The 25976-nt window shown below is 37.3% G+C and overlaps 1 long non-coding RNA gene across 1 annotated transcript; it reads left to right on the forward strand.

Annotated features, from left to right (window-relative positions):
* Positions 1-7049: 7049 nt before the first annotated feature.
* On the forward strand, positions 7050-11277 carry LOC127853376 (uncharacterized). The gene is made up of 3 exons (XR_008036586.1): positions 7050-7067; positions 7661-7723; positions 11165-11277. It is a non-coding gene; the product is annotated as an uncharacterized LOC127853376 (long non-coding RNA).
* The last annotated feature ends 14699 nt before the right edge of the window (positions 11278-25976 follow it).

Raw genomic sequence — 25976 nt, forward strand, 5'->3', positions numbered from 1 at the left:
CAAAGATCATAATCAATATAAAATACCATAGTACATGAAGGTATCGTTGTGTGTACAGAATTCGATTAAGGAAATCTTGTCATATTTATACATATGACCAGTGAACATTAATCCAATAATTGCTCAACTAAGTTGTCAGTCAAAATGCACATTTGAGCTGTGTTCTGGGCAACATGGCTGAATGCATGTGCGTAAAGTGTCATCCCAGATCAGCCTGTGAAGATTGCACAGATTAAAGTGTCATCCCAGATCAGCCTGTGAAGATTGCACAGATTAAAGTGTCATCCCAGATCAGCCTGTGAAGATTGCACAGATTTAAGTGTCATCCCAGATCTGCCTGTGAAGATTGCACAGATTAAAGTGTCATCCCAGATCAGCCTGTGAAGATCGCACAGATTAAAGTGTCATCCCAGATCAGCCTGTGAAGATCGCACATATTAAAGTGTCATCCCAGATCAGCCTGTGAAGATTGCACAGATTAAAGTGTTATCCCAGATCAGCCTGTGAAGATTGCACAGATTAAAGTGTCATCCCAGATCAGCCTGTGAAGATTGCACAGATTAAAGTGTCATCCCAGATCAGCCTGTGAAGATTGCACAGATTGCTAATCAGTAACAACACTTTCTACATGGACACGATTTTTGGTTGGGAGAGAAAGAAAATTTACACAAAAGCGGAAAGTGTCTTCCCAGAGTAGCCTGTGCTGACTGCACAGGCTAATGTTGGACAACACTTTGCAATCATGCATTAAGCCCGGTTTTTCCAAGACGAGGCTCATAATGTGGTGTGCATTTCAGGGAGATGAAGCAGACCATTCTAGCTATATCAAACCACAGCTCACCCCAGTGACTCCCGTCACTCCACAGAGAGTTTTGCAAAGTAAGAAGCTGGACTGTCCTGCAAAGGTCGAGGTTAAGGAGGTCTTCGTTTTCTTTGATTTGAAGGCATGTTCTTTTTTTATAAATCAAACTGCGTTTGGGGAAAACTTGGCTAAATGCATGTGTGTAAAGGGTCTTCACAGATTAGCATGTGCAGTCTGCACAGGCTTTTCAGGAAAAACACTTTCTGCCTAGGCTGGATTTTTTTGTAAAGAGACTTCCTTTACTTGAAACATTCTGTATACGTGGAAAGTGTCCTTCCTTGATTAGCCTGTGCAAACTGCACAGGCTAATCTGGAACATCACTTTATGTACATGCATAAAGTCCAGTAAAATCAGAGTGAGGCTCAATCAAGTAACTGATTCTCATTGACTGTAACTCATTGTGTGTACCATGGAAATACTTTTGTTTCATAGTGTTATAAAGTTAATTGCTATTTAAATACTATTTATTGTTTATTTTTAACAAACATATTCCAAGTGCTGTTAGTCCCGTATCCATCTGTCTTTCCGTGCATCTACATTTGTATATGCGACAAAGTGTGACAGGCATCAACCAAGAGGCCACCCTGTAGGTGAAGTTGTTTTTTTAGGTCAAGTGTGAAGCTTCAGGATTTTGTTGTTTAAGTTAGTCTTGGCTTGACCGTGCATGGACAGATTAAAAAAAAGCACAAATATGTATAAGAAGAATTTGACTACGCTTAACAACAAGCTAATACAAAGAAGTCAAAGGTCAAAATAAAGAATACCGGTAATGTTTTGTATGCTGTATATCCATTCATTTTTGAATTTTTTAAACTGGTACATGTATAGTGGATATTTATGTAAACAAATCTGATCCAAGCTAAATTTAACTGTGTAGGATTTCATGTCAAGATATTTTGAACCCATCTAGAAATTAGACCCCATTTTATTTGACATGGAGGTTTCACAATTGCAAAACAGATAATTTGTGCTGTTTGCTTTATAAATAATATGCAATGCTTAAGATATGAATTTGAAAACGGGGCACTTTTTCTTCTCATAAAGAAATCCTATTGGAATGTATTCTTGTTAAAGTTGTATATATTCTTGAATTATTGGTCATAAAAGAAATACCAATTATTTGTGTAGACTGATGAAGACCCTAGCAAGCACAAGAAAAATAAGAATTCACTTATTTTGCGAGAGAGAATTGCATCTGGAAACCATATCGGGACAAAGAAATTTATTCTTACCTTGCCACAGTTGGAGGACCATAAGAACCATCCAATCGGAGAGGTGAGAGCAAGTGTGTATGTCTCAGAAGGAGGACATATAGTATTCACACCTTGCGTGGTATATTGTATTTGAGTGTTATCAAAGTTTGATGACATGTTATAACTTTATGTAGAATATAACTTTAGGGTTTTTTATCTGATTTTGGGGAAGGGGTCTGGCCTTTTTTGTGGTGAAAAAATCGCACAAAATACCATATTATTGGGAAAATAATCATGCGAAACGCCGGATTTTGGGGAAAATAAGGAATGTCTTAAATAATCAATTTAACATATTTTACTGTTTTTAAAACAAATTCAATGCAACAGATAATTTAATTATGTAATATGTTCTATTTTCTACTCTGGATCCAGTTAAAATATGTATTTAAAGTTTGAAAAAAATGGAGGGGGGGGGGAATGAAATCCGGAGGAAAATTTACCTGCTGAGGGGAAAAAAAGTCCGAGCAGAAAGGGCCGTTTTTCGGCAGGTCACAAAGAAGGAAAAAAAACCTGATAATTCCTGCGAGATTCCATTGAAACATAAAATCACCATGATGTGTAGGTTTGCAAGATTTGATTTTCACTGGTGTAATCTACTTTAGTAGAGCAATATCTTTTTCTCAATTGGGAATAATGGGTCTTTTTGTCCCCTACCGGTTTCACCGGAGGGGACTTATGGTTTGCGCTCTGTGTGTCTTTCTGTCTGTCTGTCTGTATTTCTGTCTGTGAGTCTGTCTGTCACACGTTTCTGGATCCTGCGATAACTTTAAAAGTTCTTAATATTTTTTCATGAAACTTGAAACATAGATAGATGGCAATATGGACATAATGCACGTCATTTCATTTTGTTCCTACGTAAAAAATTTTGGTTGCTATGGCAACAAAAAGACTAGAAATACTGCTGAAAATGGTGGTTTTCTGGATCGGTTTACCGGTTTCACCGGAGGGGACTTATGGTTTGCGCTCTGTGTGTCTTTCTGTCTGTCTGTCTGTATGTCTGTCTTTGAGTCTGTCTGTCACACGTTTCTAGATCCTGCGATAACTTTAAAAGTTCTTAATATTTTGTCATGAAACTTGCAACATGGAAAGATGGCAATATGGACATTATGCACGTCATTTCATTTTGTTCCTACGTCAAAAATTGGGGTTGCTATAACAACCAAAAAAAACACCTGAAAATGGTGGAATTTCTGACAATGGTGGAGCTGGTAGGGGACCATATTGCTTGACAATAGCCTTGTTAATTGCTTGTTACTTAATTGCACAAATCCATCTGACTATTATTTTACATGCATTTGGTTAAAATGTTCTCGATTGGGATTGTCCCTTTTATGGGTACTTTATAAAGAAGCAAACAATCACTGATGTGCCCTTGATATTAGCGATGGGTTCGGTTGTTTTTCCTGTTGTAAAGCAGTGTATGGTGGGGTGTGCATGATAGGCTAGTGAGCCCTGATCTGTAGACACTGGGCACTTAATGCTTGTGCTTTATGTTGTCCCTGATCAACCTGTGCAGTTTGCACATGCTTATCTTGGACAATCCATTGTGCTTATATGGAACTTTTAGTTTAAATGAAGTCTCTTCTATACAAAAATCCACTTTATGCGGAAAGTGTTGTCCCTTATTAGCCTGTGGGGACTGCACTGGCTATTCTGGGATGACACTTTACTCTCATGCATTAAAACAATTTTGCTACAACGCAGCTCATATGTTATTCAATATTGTTACTGAGGCTGAATTAACCCAGCCTATAGACAAGGAGCTGATAGATGTTATAGTCCAGTTTATAGACGAGGGCGTGTACGATTCCCCGAGTATGAAGCAGCATCTTGAGCAGTACTTAATGCGCTGCCATCCTGCCATCCTCCCGACCAACAGGCGCTTCTACCCTGTCATCAGGACCATACAGAACCATATGAACAAAGCCCTACATATGAAATTCCCCAATGGCGAGCATAAAGCCAAGGTATTAAAGCTGACACATTTGGATATTTCTAATGAGCTTCACTCTGAGAAATCTGGATTTAATGCATGTGCTAAAACATGCAAATACACATTAATATACAAGAAATTGTACTTAGCTCACCTTAGCACATACTCATGGTGAGCTTTTGTGATCAACTTTTGTCTGTTGTGCGTTGTCTGTGGTGCATCCTCTGTCATCAACATTTATCTTGTTAACACTGTTAGGCTGCATTTATTGTCAAATCTTCATGGAACTTGGTCATATATTTGTGACTTAGGCCACATGGCCCTCTTGTTTAGAGTTTTATGTTTTTGCATAATTCAAGTTGCAAAATGCTATAAAGTATAATACAAACGTTAAAAGCTGGCATCTGCCAGAATCGTCATTGAGCAACAACTTTGTTTAACGTAACCTATTGAACTATTAATTTTGGTTTTGAAGAATAATGCATCAAAAAGGTATCATAATAAATAAAATGCAACGCTAGTATGGTGTTAGGAGAACTTAATCAGTCTCGTTGATTTTGCAAGTTGCATTGCACGAATTAACACTAGCAACTTGACTGATAGCAATTCTCAGAACATACTACTAGCATAATATTCTGTAGAAATGTCAATAATTGTGGCATGGCTGTCATTATTTCTCTATGTGAAACAAAAATGTACTTATCAACTTCTTTTTTACAGGTTAAAGGCAGCCGTCAAAGTGGAGAGGGTAGAAAGCGCAAAAATAGAACGGTATATATTTTCAAACTTTGGTAAAAAAGAATACTTTTCCCAATTAATTTTGTAAGTCAATTCGTATTGAGCAAAGGATAATTTTATTTTCTGGAGCATTGTTGTTTCCTCACTCCATGACTGTTGAAAGCCTCGTGGTTTGATCATTATTGTAATACATGCATGTTATGTTATCAGGGTGTAACAAAGAAAGTGGGTCTCTCTACAAAAAACCAAACAAAAGTCAGACCGCCAACACAATTGAATCCTAAGATAAACGGCTACTTAGTATTTTTAAATTCTCTTAGTAAGCTTCATATAGCACTGTATCAATCATGGAAAAATTACAAATTTCTCGAATGATTTTTTCAAGGATGTATTGCTCTTTGATTTGAATATGTCATTTTGTGATGGAAATGAAAACATTCACTTCTCTCTTAGTTTGACCATGCACACTTTGTCAGTTCATTCTGCTCAGTAGATTTTCAGGGAATAATTGCTTTTCATAATGAATTTCCATGTTTGACGCCAGGAACTTATAGTCCGAACTTTATTACATTTCATATGCAACATCTCAATTGGGTGGACAAAATATAAGTTCAGGTTATTCTGCTTCTAAAGTCCTTTAGTGAGTTATTGCCCTTCGTTCAATAATTGACATTGTCTAATGAATGTTATGTTTCTGTGAACGATCACAGGAACATGTGAACCCAATTTGATACAATTTTACACGCAAAGTCCCAAAATGGTGTAAATGCCCATATTGTCATGTTAATCTGCCATGTGTTAGTGACTTTTAAGGGAGTAATTGCCACCTGCTTTGTAATTTGTTATAACACATTCCTGATTGACAGAGAGCATAATATGGGAGAATCCATTAGTTTCACTTACAGCCTTGGTTCTCTTGTTAGAACTCTGAATAATTTGGGATCTCATATTTATATCAACATTTGATGTATAACATTTGAGATGAAGTGATAATGTGTGTTAGTGATTAATGGAGAAAGCAGTCACCACGTCTTATTTTTTGTAAGACTTTAGAACTCAAAAGTTTTTCTTTCCCAAACCATGAAAACCAAGGTCAGGGACCACTTCAGCTAAGTATCTCAAAAGCTACCTAAAATATTCTCCCCAAATTTGAATGATTATGTATTTTAAGCCTTGAGTTAAGAATATTCATAAGCAAGGGTGCTAAGAAAGGGCACTAATTACAACAAGTTTTTTAGATTTGTAATGTTTAGTATATTTATGCCCCCCTTCGAAGAAGAGGGGGTATATTGTTTGGCACATGTCGGTCCATCTGTCGGTCCGTCGGTCTGTCGGTCCGTCCGTCCACCAGATGGTTTCCGGATGATAACTCAAGAACGCTTAGGCCTGGGATCATGAAACTTCATAGGTACATTGATCATGACCAACAAATGACCCCTGTTGATTTTTAGGTCAGTAGGTCAAAGGTCAAGGTCACAGTGACTCGAAATAGTAAAATGGTTTCCGGATGATAACTCAAGAATGCTTAAGCCTAGGATCATGAAACTTCATAGGTACATTGATCATGACTGGTAGATGACCCCTATTGATTTTCAGGTCACTAGATCAAAGGTCAAGGTCACAGTGACTTAAAAGAGTAAAATAGTTTCCGGATGATAACTCAAGAATGCTTAGGCCTAGGATCATGAAACTTCATAGGTACATTGATCATGACTGGCAGATGACCCCTATTGATTTTCAGGTCACTAGGTCAAAGGTCAAGGTCACAGTGACTCAAAACAGTAAAATAGTTTCCGGATGATAACTCAAGAATGCTTACGCCTCGGATCATGAAACTTCATAGGAACATTGATCATGACGGACAGATAACCCCTATTGATTTTCAGGTCACTAGGTCAAAGGTCAAGGTCACAGTGCCAAAACAGTAAAATGGTTTCCGGATGATAACTCAAGAATGCTTACGCCTAGGATCATGAAACTTCATAGGTACATTGATCATGACTGGCAGATGACCCCTATTAATTTTCAGGTCAAAGGTCAAGGGCACAGTGACAAAAAACATATTCACACAATGGCTGCCACTACAACTGACAGCCCATATGGGGGGCATGCATGTTTTACAAACAGCCCTTGTTAAGAAGTTTGTTTATTGCATGTTTCATAAAAATTGTTGTGATTTGAATTATTGTGTGAGTTTAATCTTGCGATTAACAAGTGTGAATATTTGTTTTTGTATTTAGGTTAAAACTGATGGTATCATGTTTCAACAACATTACATAGGTAGGTTTCTTGTTGTAAAATCTAGATAAACAAATATAAGCCATGCTCTTGAAAATGGAGTCTAATTCATGTGCCTAAAGTGTAATTGCGTATTAGCCTGTGCAGTCCACACAGGCTAATCAGGGAGGACCCTTTCCAACTAGACTTCTGCTTTTACGAAAAAATAGAAGAAAGGAAAGGGGAAGTGTCGTCCCTGATAAGGCCTTAGCAACTGCACATTCTAGTCTGGGACAACACTTTACGCACATGCATTAGACCCTGTATCCCAGACAAGGCACACGAGTACAGTGACATACATCCAGATTAAAGAATACATCATATTAATTCTACATAAATATTAAAAAGCCTAATCTGCTTTCTGGTAATTGATACTGTAATTTTATATTGCTAATATTACATATATGTGTATATAGACATGTTTGCAATATTTGTCTTTGTTTCTGCAAGATTTAGTTAAGATATGAGATATTTCCCTTTTTGTGCTATGATATTTATCATTTCAATAATCTCTTCTTCAATAAGATATGAGGTATTCCCCTTTTAAATACGTGTTATGGTATTTATCATTTGAATACTTTCTTGTTCAACCCCAGATGATACTGCAGACCATGAAGATGAGGTTGTACAGTGCCCACCAGAATATGTTGATGAACAAGGTAAGGGGCTATTGGGTGACCGTCTGGTCTGGTCTGGTCTGGTCTGGTCTGTCTGTCTGTCTGTCTGTCTGTCTGTCTGTCTGTCTGCCTGTCCCAAAATTTTAACCATCGTTAAAGTTTTGCAATAACTTTTGCATTATTGAAGATAGCAACTTGATATTTGGCATGCATGTGTATCTCATGGAGCTGCACATTTTAAGTGGTGAAAGGTCAAGGTCATCCTTCAAGGTCAAAAGTCAAATATATGACTTCAAAGCGGCGCAATAGGGGGCATTGTGTTTCTGACAAACACATCTCTTGTTTACTAAGAAACAGTTGTTGGACTAACCATTTTCTTTTACATAACACTTTTCCAGATGTTTTTGTGTTTTTGAGATGATTTCATATACTGTCCTTATTTTTGAGTTTTGAGTCTACCTACATGACCTACAGATCAAGTTCGAGTTTTGTTCCGGTCCATTGATTTTTTATGAAATTACAGGTGTTGGACTATTAAATTTTCTCTCAAATAATACTTTTCTGTATTTTTGTGGTGAAACTTTTTAAGATATTGACATGATTTTTAGTGTATGAGTCTACCTGCAGGACTTGCAGATTAAGGTTGAGTTTAATTATATATTATATATATGAGTTTCGAGACAAAAGTTTAACGAGGGGGCATCTGTGACTTATGGTCACGTATCTTGTTACACTGATACATAATTATTATAAAAAAAGTAAGACATCACTGTAAGTATTTCATGTAGATAACAGAATTCAAAATTGGGATTAGCTTGCTTAAAAATAGAATGAGACTTGAAAATCCTACATATAAAACAGTAATTTCCCCCTTTAAATATACTTATAGTAGCAGTCTCAATTATATTGTTATAATTTTTACAATAAGTATGTTCAAAGTAAATTATTTCTATGTACAAAGTTTAATATTTGGAGTATTGACTTTAAATTTAAATGGATGCAACTGTAACCAATATGTTTTTTACATATAAAATCAACAGCTATTGGAGCACTTTTGTCAAAGGATTGTAAGATAAATCAACACTGCAAATAAGTAATGCATCTATGATACTGTTTAAAAAAACAACATCTTTTTGTAATCATTTTTAGCTCGACTATTATATATGAAATATATATAGTGGAGCTATCCTACTCACCCCGGCGTCGGCGTCTGCGTGCAAATGTTAAAGTTTTCGTACTACCCCAATTATTTTCATTGTCCCTTGACATATTGCTTTCATATTTTGCATACTTGTTTACCAACATGACTCCAACCTATAAACAAGAGCAGACAATTCTATCAAGCATTTTGTCATAATTATGGCCCCTTTTCCACTAAGAATATGCAGCAAATGTTAAAGTTTTCATACTACCCCATTTATTTTCATTGTCCCTTGATATATTGCTTTCATATTTTGCCTACTTGTTTACCAACATCACCCCAACCTATAAATAAGAGCAGACAACTCTATCAAGCATTTTGTCTTAATTATTGCCCCTTTTATACTTAGAATATGCATATTATTGATAAATCTATGTTAAAGTTTGCGTACTACCCCAAATATTTCCTATATCCTTTGACATATTTCTTTTATATGTTGCATACTTATTAACCAACATGACCCCAACCTATAAACAAGAGCAGACAACTCTATCAAGCATTTTTTCATTATTATTGCCCCTTTTCCACTTAGAATATGCAGCAAATGTTAAAGTTTGCGTACTACACCGAATATTTTCACTGTCCCTTGACATATTGCTTTCATATTTTGCATACATGTTTACCATAATGATCCCAACCTATAAACAAGAGCAGACAACTGTATCAAGCATTTTCAAATAATTATTGCCCCTTTTATACTTAGAATATGCATATTATTGATAAATCTATGTTAAACTTAGCGTACTACCCCAAATATATCCTATATCCTTTGCCATATTGCTTTTATATTTTGCATACTTGTTAACCAACATGACCCCAACATATAAACAAGAGCAGACCACTGTATCAAGCATTTGGACATAATTATGGCCCCTTTTACACTTAGATAATTGAACATTTTGCTTAAATTGCCATAACTTCTTAATTTATGATCACATTTTATTATTACTTTGACAAAACAACACTTACCTGAATACCACAATGGATTCCACCCAAACAATACCCCACGCCCCTACCCAGAATCCCTTCCCCCCCCCCCTAAAGCTGGTCTGTTATTTTTTTTTTAAAACATCATCTAATAAATTACCACACCCCACATTATACCCCCTCTCACCCCCCCTACCCCCCCCCCCAACCTCCCCCCTCATTTTTTTTTAACATCAACTTATAAATTACCCCACCCCACATATACCATCCTCTCACTCCCCCTACTCACCCCCCTACCCCCAAAAAAATTTTTTTTCCTTTTTTTATTTTTGAAAGATCGTCTAATAAATTATTGAATATTAACAATTTCCCCATGATGGCTTACGTTTTACTGTCAAGCACTCGAATAGTGGAGCGCGCTGTCCTCTGACAGCTCTTGCTAAATATATTATTATGAAACCCATAAAAAAATAAGTTTTTTTTAACTGCAAATGTATGAGTTGACTTTTGAAGATGCAGAATGAGATGCAAATGATGTTATTCCTCTTGTATATAATTCCACTTTGTTTATAGAGTTTAAAAACAGTAATCAAGTAAATGAGTAATTTGCATTACTTTTAACAACCTTGTGGTAAAATAATGTATAACAAACTGGTAACCTTTAATTAAATTACATGTTTATTTGATTATACATTCATCATATTATTTAATTGTGTCAATCCCTGAACGTATGAAGATGACAAAAAATAGTAAAGTAAACTAATTAAAGCTTATATGGTTTTAGGGATATACTACCTTTAAGTTGGTTTAACTTTGTCGGACTGTTTAATTTGATAATATATATTGCAAGTTTAAAACTTGGTGTTAAAATTAGTTCAAATCTTAGAACAACTTTTTACCACTCTAGAAGCTATGTTAATGACTCAATGCTAAAAGAACATGGTCAGAATGTTAATGTTGACAGAATTAAGGTTTGAATCTGGCTCAACAAAAACAGGTCACCATGTGCTGTTGATGACAATGGGTGTAATTTTAGCTCATGTGAGTGCTTCAGGGCTAGGATGATTAATCTATTTAAGAGCATTGTTCTAGGAAATTTAAGCTTAATTCTTCTTCATTAAGTGTTGTCCTAGATTAGCCTGTTCAGTTTGACACTCTCAGCCCAAACTGGACTTTTATTAAGAAAATTCTCCTTTATATGAAAAATACCATAAAAGCAAATAGTTTTGTCCCAGATTAGCCTGTGCAGTCTAAAGCCTGTGCAGACTGCACAGTCTAATCTTTGGTGACACTTAACACATGTGCATTAAGCCCAGTTTTCTCAGAAGCTCTTATTATTTAACTGTCTTTTTCAGAAGTCTAGTCAGCAACTCAAGTAATACAGAACATCACATGTGTGCTGTCATCTTTGAAAGAGGATCAACACTTGTTAAGACAACGCAAGAGGAAGTCAGATATGATGAGTAGTAAGATATCAATCCTTGAATTAAGTATCTTGAAGTGTGTCATTGACAGTTCATAATTTGTAGCAATGAAGCTGATGACAGCATAACTTTACTTCCATGTAACAATTTGCTGAAAGATATGCACATACAATATTGGAGACATATTAAATTATTTCATGAATACAATGATGCAACTTTACACATGGCATCCTAGATTGATGTAAACAAATAAGATGTTTGTTCTGTATCATGGTGGATGAGTACAAGAATTTGTTCACATTAACAACTTGTCTTTTCTTAAAACATTTTTTAGCTCGACTATTATATATGAAATATATAAAGTGGAGCTATCCTACTCATCCCGGCGTCGGCGTTAGCGTGAGCGTGAGTGTGCAAATGTTAAAGTTTGCGTACCACCCCAAATATTTCCTATGTCCCTTGACATATTGCTTTCATATTTTGCATACTTTTTACCAACATGACCCCAACCTATTAACAAGGGCAGACAACTGTATCAAGCATTTTGTAAGAATTATGGCCCTTTTTCCACTTAGAATATGCATATTATTGATAACTCTATGTTAAAGTTTGCGTACCACCTCAAATATTTTCAATGTCCCTTGACATATTGCTTTTATATTTTGCATACTTCTTTACCAACATGACCCCAAGCTACAAACAAGAGCAGACAACTGTATCAAGCATTTTGTAAGAATTATGGCCCTTTTTTCACTTATATTTTTTATGTTAAAGTTTGCGTACCACCTCAAATATTTTCAATGTCCCTTGACATATTGCTTTTATATTTTGCATACTTCTTTACCAACATGACCCCAACCTATAAACAAGAGCAGACAACTGTATCAAGCATTTTGTAGGAATTATGGCCCTTTTTTGTCTTTGTTACTTTGAATATTTTGTTAATTTTGTGTTTAGATCCACTTTACTTCTTAAGTATAAGGGCTATTGCTTTCAAACTTCAAATACTTTCTTACTATCATAATGTTACTGTACCTGGCAAGTTGAATTTGACCTTGACCTTTGAATGACCTTGACTCTCAAGGTCAAATTAATAAATTTTGCTTAAATTTCCATAACTTCTTTATTATGCCCCCCTTCGAAGAAGAGGGGGTATATTGTTTAGCTCATGTTGGTAGGTCGGTCTGTCGGTCCGTCCGTCCGTCCACCGAATGGTTTCTAGATGATAACTCAAGAACGCTTACGCCTAGGATCATGAAACTTCATAGGTACATTGATCATTACTCGAAGATGACCCCATTTGATTTTCAGGTCACTAGGTCAAAGGTCAAGGTCACGGTTACTAGAACCAGTCAAATACTTTCCGGATGATAACTCAAGAACGCTTACGCCTTAGATCATGAAACTTCAAAGGTACATTGATCATGACTCGCAGATGACCCCTATTGATTTTCAGGTCACTAGGTCAAAGGTCAAGGTCACGGTGACTCGACACAGAAAAATGGTTTCCGGATGATAACTCAAGAACGCTTACGCCTAGGATCATAAAACTTCATAAGTACATTGACCCTGACTCGCAGATGACCCCTATTAATTTTCAGGTCACTAGGTCAAAGGTCAAGGTCTCGGTGACTCGAACCAGTAAAATGGTTTCTGGATGATGACTCAAAAACGCTTACGCCTAGGATCATGAAACTTCATAGGTACATCGAACATGACTCGCAGATGACCCCTATCGATTTTATGGTCACTAGGTCAAAGGTCAAGGTCATGGTGACTCGAACCAGTAAAATGGTTTCCGGATGATAACTCAAGAACGCTTACGCCTAGGATCATGAAACTTCATAGGTACATTGATCATGACTCGCAGATGACCCCTATTAATTTTTAGGTCACTAGGTCAAATGTCAAGGTCATGGTGACTCGACACAGTAAAATGGTTTCCGGATGATAACTTAAGAAAGCTTACGCCTAGGATCATGAAACTTCATAGGTACATTGATCATGACTGGCAGATGACCCCTATTGATCTTCAGGTCACTAGGTTAAAGGCCAAGGTCACAGTGACAAAAAACGTATTCACACAATGGCTTCCACTACAACTGACAGCCCATATGGGGGCATGCATGTTTTACAACAACCCTTGCTTAAGATCAGATTTGATTCATACTTTGACAAAACAACACTTACCTGACATACCACAATGGACTCCATCCAAACTATCCCCCATGCCCCACCCCAGAATCCCCCCCCCCAACAACAAAAAAATATTTCTTTTTTTCTTTTTTTGTTCTTCTTTTTTTTGAAAGATCATCTATTAAATGACCACACACCCACATTATTCCCCCCTCTCCATGATGGTTTACGTTATACTGTCAAGCACTCGAATAGTCGAGCGCGCTGTCCTCTGACAGCTCTTGTTTTAAATCTTCTTGCAGTGAAATATGCAAACAATGCCTTGTAACTTTATTAAACGTGTATTTAAATACGCATAAATAAAGAGCTGGTTATTTAATACCATTTTTAATTTCACTTTATGAATGGATTGAATGATAAATGGCCATTTAAGCATGATGTTAAAAACATAATGCTGGAAATTAATGTAACAAGTAATAAGCACAAAGAAATAACTACACAGTACCACACATTTTTAGCTCACCTGAGTACAACGTGCTCATGGTGAGCTTTTGTGATCCCCTTTTGTCCGTCGTGCGACGTCTGTCGTCAACATTTTGCCTTGTGAACACTCTAGAGGCCACATTTATTCTCTTATCTTCATGAAACTTGGTCAAAACATTCGTCCCAATGATGGATGTTCAACCGAGTTCGAAACTGGGTCATGCTGGGTCAAAAACTAGGTCACTAGGTCAAAAAAAACAACCTTGTGAACACTGTAGTAGTCGAATTTGATGCCCAATCTTCATGTAACTTTGTCAAAATGTTCGTCTTAATGATATGTTGGTTGAGTTAAAAAATGTTTCCGGTCCGTTGAAAAACATGGCCGCCAGGGGGCGGGGCAGTATTCCTAATATGGCTATAGAGAAACCTTGTGAACACTCTAGAAGTCACAATTTCTGCCCAATCATCATGAAACTTGGTCAAAACATTTGTTTTATTGATATCTCGGACGAGTTGGAAAATGGTCCAGATCGGTGAAAAAACATGGCCGCCATGGGGCGGGGCAGTTTTCTATAAACATGTGAACACTCTAGAAGTCACATTTTTTATCCAATCTTCATGAAATTTGGTCAGAACATTTTGAGCTCCACTGGCCACTGAACATATGCTTAATATATCCGCGGCCCGCGAAATCTCTCCGCATTTTACACTGGTAGATTCTGCCTAAGCATTTTTAAAACGAGCGATATAATTGGCTGACGTTTCCCAATCTTCCAATTAAAAATCGGTTTCATAAAATGTGTTTGGTATTTTGTATGCAAATGGTGCGTTGTGAAGCGAAAATTAAGATTATTGAAATGATAAATATCAATCGAATTAACGACTGACATCATATAGTTTGATAGGAATAATGAAATGTGTTTGTCAACGAAAAAGACTACGTTTTAGATACAAAAAACACATATTTTGTTTAGAAATGTGCACAGTGAATTTGTTTCACGGAAACCAGTGTTTCTGTTTGCAAATTGGGAGTTCAGTCTACTCGCGAAGTAAAACATTTAGAAGAGGATCTTTCGAACATGGAAATAGACAAACATGATTTGATTTATATGATAGTGGATCTGTGTATAATCAGATTCATATGCATATTCTGCTTTATTATGTTTGTCACGCTGTTCAGTTAATTGAAATAGCATTGGACTAAAGATGTGAAATGCAAGATATTGAAAGGTAAACAAATTATATATATTAATTTAACTCAGTTTAATACATCATTAACACAAGAAAAACACTCAAGTGTGTTTGTTTATATTTAGTCCATTAACCTTGTTTGTATATAACATTTTATTACAAAAAATGTATTGTTTTGTTTGTTTTCACCAAATGGTTAGTATTATTATTTTATGTTATCATTCCAGTGTTTATGTTCACCATTTTGGGAATGGGGCCGGGTCCCTTTGGATTGGGAAAAGTTCGCGGTGTTTTGACTAAAATTGGGAAATAAGTGCTGTTGTTGTTTTGCCAACAAATGCTTAAAAACTGAGGATACAAGAGTGTCCAGTATTATATTTACTAAGGTTGATCTTATATGGATGGGAGATGAACAAAATATTGAGATCTAAAAAAAAAAGATCTTTTTTTTGTAACCTTCCATTGGGAATTTTTAGCTCCCATTTGGGAAAATATATACTTTTTTTCCATTGGGACTGGGTCCGATTACCGGACCCGATTTGGAATGAAATAAAACACTGCATTCTCAATTTTTTTGTTTTATTATAGGCCCTATTTATCAAAAAAAAAATTTGAATGACATCATGTTATAATTTATAAACAGATTGCAAAAAATATTTGTTCAAGATAAACTTAACAACAAATTGTTACATTGAAATTAAGTGATTTTAATATTCAGTAGCAAAAAGGTAAGGAGAATCCAACTTAAAAAAGATTATCTATTAAAAGTATATTCTACCAATGCCGTGAACAATCCCCTTGTTTATAACATGACTGCCGCTAAGTCTATTAATAGCAACCTATCAGAGAATAGGTCAGATACCTTATTTCAATATATGGCAATCCTAGTATTTTTCAAAAACAAACATGACAGGTAACCAATGTCAGATGGAAAAAGTAAAGGAAAGTTAGGTCAAGCTAATTGTTTGTCATGATATCTCTTTAAACCTCTCGCCATATGCAAGTAGTGTTACCATGATCGCAATATCTTGATGAATTATAATTCAATTTTTTGTCTCATAAACATTTACTTTGTTTAACAAACAACCTCAACAAAGTTATCATTCCTACTGCCTTTCGGCACCTCATGAACCTGAAAAACTCGTAACTTTATGTTTCCTCAAGCAAATATCTTCTTTGTACAATAAACAATTTCTTCACCACGTTAACAATCCTGCTACACTCACTAATGCCTCAAGAATGAACTTAAGTTCAGGTGATCTACGTCATTAGGTATTTTGCATATGTAATGAACTATATAAGTAACAGAAACTTTGAAACCTACAAACACTTTTTGGAATTTTGGAAAAAGATTCATGATTGAATGAAGGAACTTTCATTAATCTTGTAGAACATGCGTAGATTTGATCTACAGCATCTAAAAATATGTGAAATAAAAAGAACGACAATATCTTTTGGAGAGATAAATGTACCTACGTTATAAGCAAAGGACCTGTGCGACAATTCCCGGACTTTTTAGTCTGTTTAGTTGACACCGTAGTAACGTTTTCCATATATAAAAAATGCTCACCCTTCCAACTTTAAGCGCCCAGTGGGACGAGGGATAGAAAGAGAAAGTCACATGCTTGAGTAGATTTCAACCCATGCGCATTGCACGCTTTTTTTCGCATAAAAGCAGTGGAGCGATACAGGGCCACCATGGCCCTCTTGTTTCCTGGATAAAACGGTTGAGTTTGAAAATGGTTCGGATCGGTAAAAAAACATGGCCACCAGGGGGGGGGGTCATTTTCCTTATATTTATATAGTAAAAAAAGCTTGTGAACACTATAGAAGTCACATTTTTTGCCTTATCATCATGAAATTTTGTATAAAGATTGATTTAATAGATATCTCAGACGAGTTCGAAAATGGTCATGATCGGTGATAAAACATGGCGTCCAGGGAATGGGGCAGTTTTCTCTATATGTATACAGTGAAAACATGTGAACAGGCTACAAGACACATTTTTTGCCCAATCATCATGAAATTTGGTCTGAACATTTGTTTCCCGGATACAACGGTAGAGTTCGAAAATGGTTCGGATCAGTAAAAAAACATGGCCGCCAGGGGGGTGGGCTTTTTCCTTATATTTATTTAGTATAAAAGCTTGTGAACACTCCAGAAGTCACATTATTTGCCTAATTTTCATCATGAAATTTGGTCAAAACATTGGTTATGTGGATGTCTCGGACTGTAATAGACGTCATGATGGCGAGTTGTTAATTATGTTTTGGGTCGTTGAATAGATAAACGAAAGCTTTTGACGGTTCACTAAACGTTCTATTTTTCCGTCTTTAAAAGTATGGATCACCAGGCAAATTAAACAAGTTTAACAACATTTGTAAATATAACGTGAATAATAAAATACATATAAGGCTCACCCTTTGACAGTTAATATCAAGTTGTTTTAATTTAGGTATACTTAGAGTTTAAATTTACGATTTATTTAGATTATATTTTATTTATCTTATTTTTGACTTTTTGATGTTTTCGATTCAGAGTTCGAAATTTGATTGACCCCGCCTTCTGAGGCTCGCCTTTATATAGACAGTATCAGCCAATCAGGTTGCACATAACAAAATCCGGACCAATGAAAACAATTGTTACAAAGTAACATTGGCGTTCTAAAATAAATATTTCAGAGAAAATCTAGCTTTTGATGGAAAACTATAATTAATTACAATTTATAATGTGGCGTTTACTTGATATTTAGAAAGAACAATATTTAAGGAATAAAATGGCACCACATATGGTTTAAATAGACCAAAATATGATATCAAACGCCGGTTTACAAAAATGGACAGTGACAGCTTCCAAACAAGATGGCGGATGCGAATTACACTTGACAAGTAAGTTGAGTTCAATAAAATGAGAAAAACTGCATTAAATGCATTTACAAAAACAACCCCATTTAGCCACCAGGCTTAAACAACAACATATTATATTAATAAAGGGTGGCCTGTTCCAACTTATATAACTAATATAAGCAAAATCTTCAATAACAGCATGTAAATAAATACGTTTGTCCCAGTAATAAAATCACATTTCAATATTGGTTATAATATAACCGTTATATAAATATATTAATTATGCCTCATTGAACTTGAGCAAATGCTAAGTTACGTTAGAATAAATAACATCATTCATTTGACCACAGTAACATACAATAAGAATAAATCTCATGACATTATTCATTGGAATAATGTAATTTAACTGTTAAATAAATACAATGTAATATATTAATTAGAGAACTATATTTGTGACAAGTTACACTTGTTACATTCACCCCCCTGTACCTTAAAGAAACTTGTTTACTTATATCTATTGAAATGATACATTTTAAAATTTGATTCATGTCTTGTTATTGGTTGAACTTGAATAGGTTATTTATTATGCATGTTAAAATAATATTTCCATCCCCTCTATCACAGTCAGGAGTTCGTCTGAAGATGTGTCCCGATGCCAGAAAGTTTGTTTTATCATTTGAAGGATGAGTTGGTTTGTGTTCCGTCCTTTCACCATATCTGATAACAGGCAATAGTTGGAGATTCGCATTCTTCTTTCGGAGCTGGTCCGCGGTTGGGGAATGGTGCAAGGTAAAATTAAAAAGTTGAACTTATCCATGATTTGATCAGGATCTGTTACTGGAATCCCTTCTACTGAGTCCAACATGTTGGCCACATGTTGGGCAACCGCCAACCTTTTTGCCGGGCTCATCAGCCGCCAGTCCATAGTGAAAGAGGGGCCCTTGAATTGGACTGTTGGCAACCGGTCCCAGTTCCGCCTTGTCGGAGGAACAAGTGTCATGCAACCCCATGTCAGGAGGTGAAGAGCCCTCTGATGTAGGGTCAGTTCCTCCTGCATGTGTTTGTTCTGTTCCTCCAGCAGAGGCGTCTCTGGGAGAAATGTCTCCACGGGTGGCCCTGTCGTGGCTGAGTTGAAGGGGAGGGCCGGTCCCTCGATTGGCGTAGCAGTGTAGACTGGGGTCTCTTCCATTTTGGGAATGGTACAGGGAGTCTTCCTCCTGTGGGGAGCATGGCCGGCTTGGTAGGGCTATATGCTTCAACCCCAGGAGTTGGACTCCCTGATCCTTGTATGGTTGGGGTGTCTGCTGTTTTCCCCTCCACTACTTGAACTCCCTCTGCTAACTTCCAGCCCGCCTCCCAGTCTTCCATTTTCTTAAGTTTTGGGGCCTGTGAAGTCTCCCGCCACACCTTTACTGCTTCCCTTGCCTCCTTGACTACCTGGGTTGTGAATAAGAGAGGTTTTACAACCTTGCTGTAGTCCTTGGGATATAGAGCTAGATAAAATGCTCCGGCTTCCGTGAAGATGTCCTGCTTTAAACCATCAGCAATGGCCTCGTGCCAGCGCCGAACATGTCGCTTCAAATTATATGGGCGACTCATAATGGTTGGCACGTCCTCTACACACCATGGGCAAATTATGTCCAACCGTTGGTGTTCCGTCCCAACTTGGCTTTTAAGCTCTTTTTTTGAATGTAGAGCCGCAGGGCATAACCAGCAAAGTTGCTGTAGCATCTGTAATGTTGTAAATATTATACATGTAAAATGTCAGTCTTGTTTTTCTTCCATTAAAAGATCAATTGTGTTACTTCTTAAATATTGGTTATTACAATCCATTTCATTATACTATAATGTTCCAATGCTAAAATGTTTGTATATTTAGCATTATATTACGATAAATTCAATAAGTCATTGTACATTGTATATTCATAATAGTTTTGCCTTGTGATCACTGTTCAAATCTATTATTATTATTATTATTATTTATCTTTCAAGGAAATCCTTCATGTTATGGAATAGTACACATCCTGAAGTAATGCTTCATGTACCACGATGGCCGTCTTCACTCCAAGTAAGGAACTAAAAAGTCTCATAGTCATTATGGGTAGCTAGTCCAATAGACTAGAGATAAGAGTCGGTTGGCCAACCTAATAAAATAAAATAATTCCATCCTAATATGCCATTGGTACCTATTTCGTACTTCTTCCCATTACTTATGTGTACATTCACTTCCTCTTAATTCCACAACTTATTTCCTTTCCTTTTCCTTTAAATGTTACAATTCCTATACAACATGTAATATTAGAATAATGTTAAATATACGTTCTTTAAAACAATGTGTACACAATAATGTTCACATTTCGACTGTCATTTTCCTTAATTATTTGAACAAATTACTGTATTATAATGTTTAAAGTTAAACAATTGAACAAATGTCATCAACAGAAATTTAACACCCAACAACAATGACCTCTGTTAATTTAACTGTCCTTCCTTATATTAATTTTGTAATAGTTGAATTACCGAAAACCATTTCGGCAAGTAGTTGCCCCTATATTTCATTAAATGGTCAATGTGATAAACCCTGGGTTTCTTTAATTTTCCCTTCTTGACAAAGTAGGTGAGGTCATCTATCCGGCGTACTATTTGGGTGTTAGTTTCGTATTAACTCTTGAACGTTTAGCGGGATCATACAACCATACTGCCTGTCCTGCCTCGAGCCTCCTAGATTCAGATTTTATATCATAATGCCTTTTTCGGTATACTGCAGCCTTTTTTAAGTTGTTTCTGGCAATATTATGTGCAGACTGGATTGTACTTTTCAGGCTCTGAACATAGGACTCTGTGTCCACGGCTGGAGAACTGGTGTCCTCTTCCGGCGTACCAATGACAACGGCCATGGGCAGCAGGACCTCCCTTCCGAAAACCATCTTGTTTGGTGTGACCCCGGTACCAGCATGAGGTGATGACCGGTATGCCATTAAAACTTGTGGTAGGTATAAATCCCAGTTATAATGGTGTTCTGAACAAAAGCTTGATAACATGCATTTTAAAGTTCTATTGAAAATCTCTACTACTGCATTTGCTTGGGGTCTGCGTATTGATGTTCTTAATTTTGTCATTCCCAATAGAGAACAGAGCTCTTCAAATATCTTAGATTCAAAACAAGGCCCACAGTCTGACAAAATCGAAAGAGTACCCCAAAACGCACAATGAAATTGTCCACTAATGCTATGGCCACTGTTTTTGCTGTCTGGTCTTTCATTGGTACTGATTCCACCCATTTAATAAACCAGTCACTTATAACAAGGATATACTTAATACCATCTCTTGTTTCAGGGAGTGGCCCAGTGACGTCAACACATATTTTTTCCATCGGATGGTAAACAGGATTTTGTCCTAACGGCGCCCTGACTTTAGGTGCTGGTTTCCTGGCGGCACACACATCGCACTGGTTGATATACCGTTGAGGATCTTCCTTCATGGCTGGCCAGTTGCAACATTGCTGGATGCGGAAAAGGCATTTGTCCAGACCCAGGTGAGCAGCTGTAGGTATGTCGTGATAGTTGTGCAAAACTTGTTCTTGTAGCTCCTCTGGCACAATAACTTGAAGGGTGACATTATCTTCATCATCGTAAAATTTACGGTACAAAACCCCAGAGATAATCTTTAACCTGTCCCACTGTCGCCACAGTGTTTCCCTTTGCTGGATAGTGTGGATATTTCGACCCATTCTGGCTTTACTCCAGAGTCAACTTTTCTGAGGATGGGCATAATATCAGGGTCTTGAATCTGCCTTTGGCGAAGGACGTCTGGCTCCCAGTCTGTAGAAGGTGTCTGGTTATCATCAGTTGTGGTGCACGATGCTTGTTCGGTTTTATCCTGAACGACAACCATACAACTAGGGTCTGTGCTGTTGCATGGATGGAGCTCATTGTGCTCTTGTCGGGCACAAACTTTACAGGGCATCCTGGACAAGGCATCGCAGTTGGTGTGTAGACGTCCTGGCCGGTGTTGTACGTCAAGGTCAAAACACTCTATCACTTCAAGCCACCGAGCTACCTGTCCAGTAAGGTTCTTGAGGTTCTTCATCCAGCTTACTGCTGCGTTATCGGTCCTTAGCCTAACTTTGTGACCCAAGATATACGGTCTCCAGTGTTTGACTGCCGTTACTACAGCTAATAATTCCTTTCGCATTGTGCAATATGTTATCTCGTGTTGATTCATAGTTTTGCTCATGTAGGCGATAACTCTTTCTTTTCCTTCATGGGTCTGTGACAACACGCCTCCCACACATGCTTGGGATGCATCGGTGTCCAATATGTATGCCTGGCCAGTTATAGGATAAGCCAAAACAGGAGCCGAGGTGAGTTTATCTTTCAATATTTTGAATGAAGATTGACACAATTCTGTCCATTGAAACTTTCGGTTCTTTTCACAAAGTTAATAGAGGGGTTTCTCACTGAAACCTTCTATAAACCGTTTGTAGTATGCTGCCAGTCCTACAAAACTACGGACTTGTTTAACTGTCCTAGGTACAGGCCACTCTTGTACAGCTTTTACTTTTTCTGGATCAGTGTGAACCCCTTCTGCTGTCACAACATGGCTCAGGAACGGAACCGAGGTCTGTAAGAACACACACTTGGATGGTTTTAACTTCAATTTTGCTGCCCTTAATCGCTGGAATACATGTTCAAGCCTTGTACGATTTTCTGTTACTGTCCGGCTTGGTACAGTAATATCGTCCATATATGCAACACATTCAACCCATTGGAGGCCTCGTAACACTTCGCCGATGAACCGACAAAAGGTACTGGGTCCCACGGACATACCAAAGGGCATCCGCACAAATTGAAACAAACCGAGACTTGATGCAAAAGCGCTTATCTCTCTGTCTTCTTTTTCTATGGCAATCTGCCAGTAGCCTTGACCATGTCCATGGTACTGAATAAGCAATTACCAGACAACGCATCCAGGCACTCATCCATTCTGGGTAATGGGTAGGAGTCCCGCTTGAGCACCTCATTGACCTTCCTGTAATCAACACAGATCCTTGGTTTCCCATTCTTTTAATTAACAATGACCAGGTTTCTGCACCATGGGCTTATAGATGGCCCTATGATCCCGTCAGATAGCATTTGTTGAATTTCGGCCCTTTCAATTTCCTTTCGGATTGCTGGAATCCGCCTAACAGGTTGTCGAACAGGTTGGGTACCTTCTATCAGATTGATTTTGTGCTCTAACACGTCTGTGAGTCCCAAATCTGAAGAGTCTTTGGCAAAAACATCCTGATATTGGATAAGTAATGACTTTAATTGCTCACTTTCATTTTGTGTTATATTATTAGAACTTTTTAAAAGTAAATCACTAAGGAAATCTGGTAAGATATTATTTTGTTTGTCTACAATGTCCTTTGTTATGTTGCAGCAATGTTCATAGTTTTCAGAATTGTTTTCAGTTACTGATATGCAGGTACCGATTACTGTTTTAGGATGTAGTGCTACATTTCCATCACTGAAATTGACGATATTTAATTTAACATCATTGATTGTTTCAGTTTGGATTACACCAGAGATGAGCTGTACAGGCTGATTTTGGGCAACTGGTTCGACTAAGGCAATAGGTGCTAAGTGCTCCTGGCCAGGGATTTTCACGGACACCCACATACTGCTCTGTGCCGGTATATCAACCTTTGTTGTTACAAGGACTCTGCACACCATTGACGTTTTCCTACCCACCCAGCAATGAATTTGGTCGTGCCTAGTGTGAATCATGTATTTTTCATAGTCTATTTTTTTAACATATTTTAACATGAAGTCCTGACCAAGAATACCATCTGGTGTAATGTCACAAACTATAACGGTCTGTTGATATTCCCCATCCCCAAGTTTAAAATTTACGGTTGCAACCTCATGAATAACAATGTTGGACCCTTTAACGTCTTTCATAGAGAAATTTGCTTCTAATAATTTTGGTCTAATATTGTCGTTAATTTCTTTAAATTTCCTATTAGAAAATAAAGTACATGATGACCCACTGTCAACCAAAAGGTCTAATTTGACATTCTCTATTTGACAACACGTATAAAACCCATTGTCATAGTTGCTTTTGTTTTCTGTTATAGCGGAGTTGCTTGATGGCTGCTGGGCCTTTTCTTGTGCCATCAACGGAGGCCCTATTGGGTTGACGGCCTGTCGTTTTTCTGGAAATCTACCACTGTCGACTGCATAAACGGTGCCTGATGTGGTGTTGGATACCCGGTCCTCTGTGGTGCTTGATAATCTGCTGGTCGCTGACGCGTGGGACAGTCACGAATCATGTGTTGCGGTGATTTGCAGTTGTAACACAGTCTGGGACCAGACCTTGCATTACTGTATGGAGGCTTGTTGTTTGTGGATTGACCCATCATCAGCTTCCGCACACATTCTTGTAGGTCTTGTACCGCCTTCTCGAGTGGCTGACTCGACTTGTCGACTTTCGCTTGCTGTTCCGGCACATTTTCCACCATATAAATGGATGCTTTACGTCTAGCACCGCCGTCCACGATGCTCTCGTACATCGTACTATAGCAACCGCCTGCGTAACAGACTGGCAACCCTCGTTGATACACTTGAACTTAAGTTCTGGGCTGATCAATTTGTACAACTGGTTTATCGCAAGCATCTCATGCGCCTGATGATCGAGGCCTGGGTATGCACGCTGAGTCATGCATTTAAGGTCATCAGCCAGGTTAGATACAGATTCTTCAGGAGATCTCTTACGGGACTCCAAGCGAGACATCCACATTGGTTGTTGACGTGCTCGACCAAACCTTTGGCCCAGCTTATGTGTAAGCCCCAGGTATGAGCCACGCTCTTCCTTGCTGATCGTCACGTAGCAGAATTGCGCTTGACCGCATAGGCTGGCAGCAAGGGTTAAAACTTTCTCTCTGGGACCCCAGTTACCCAGCTCAGCACACAACTCGAAATGATTGAGGTAAACCTCCCAATCACCATCGCCGTTGTACACTTCCGGCTTCATGGACACTGTTGAGCGTTGACGAGCAGGTCGGCGACGAAACAGACGAGGAACGTCTTCACCAGACAAGATTGACCTCTCATTGTCGGATGACGATTTTGGTAGCTCACGAATGTCGTCTCCTTGTCCACGATTCATTATGAAGACCTCTTCATCATCTGATTCGGCCATGATATTGTTAAATTTCAATTTGCTAATTAAATTCTATACACGAAATGATCATCTTTAATAAAGAATTATATTGTGTTGTGTTCACCTTTGTTTTAAATAATGCCTAAAATTCTATCAAGTTATTTCATTGTTCTACTTAATTTACTTCTAAATCCGCTTAATTAAAAATAAAGTTGTAAGTATGGGTTTAAGTTTCGATAGCAAAATTTTTATTCTTAATAACAATGTAAGCTTAACCCTTTCTAATAATTATTATGTTTCTTTAATTGTATGGTACTCAATTATATTAATTTTATTACATGTAAATACGGTAACGTTTAATTATCACGTTTGCACTTTTTATTCTATTTTCGTCGATTGTCCCTTTAACCGCTCCTCAAACTGGTTTCCAACGTAAAGCTATTTTAAGAACGCGTCATGCATAAATAGCTTTCAATGACGTCTGCAGGCGTAGGTAAACTGTCCCGTTGATTTACAACGTTATTTCTGGACAGAGATCCCCAGTTCTGACATCACTTGTAATAGACGTCATTATGGCGAGTTGTTAATTATGTTTTGGATCGTTGAATAGATAAACGAAAGCTTTTGACTGTTCACTAAACGTTCTATTTTTCCGTCTTTAAAAGTATGGATCACCAGGCAAATTAAACAAGTTTAACAACATTTGTAAATATAACGTGAATAATAAAGTACATATAAGGCTCACCCTTTGACAGTCAATTTCAAGTTGTTTTAATTTGGGTATACTTAGAGTTTAAATTTACGATTTATTTAGATTATATTTAATTTATCTTATTTTTGACTTTTTGATGTCGTCGATTCAGAGTTGGAAATTTGAATGCCCCCGCCTTCTGAGACTCGCCTTTATATAGACAGTATCAGCCAATCAGGTTGCACATAAC

Source organism: Dreissena polymorpha, chromosome 12 (assembly GCF_020536995.1).
Source record: "Dreissena polymorpha isolate Duluth1 chromosome 12, UMN_Dpol_1.0, whole genome shotgun sequence".
Lineage (NCBI taxonomy): Eukaryota > Metazoa > Mollusca > Bivalvia > Myida > Dreissenidae > Dreissena > Dreissena polymorpha.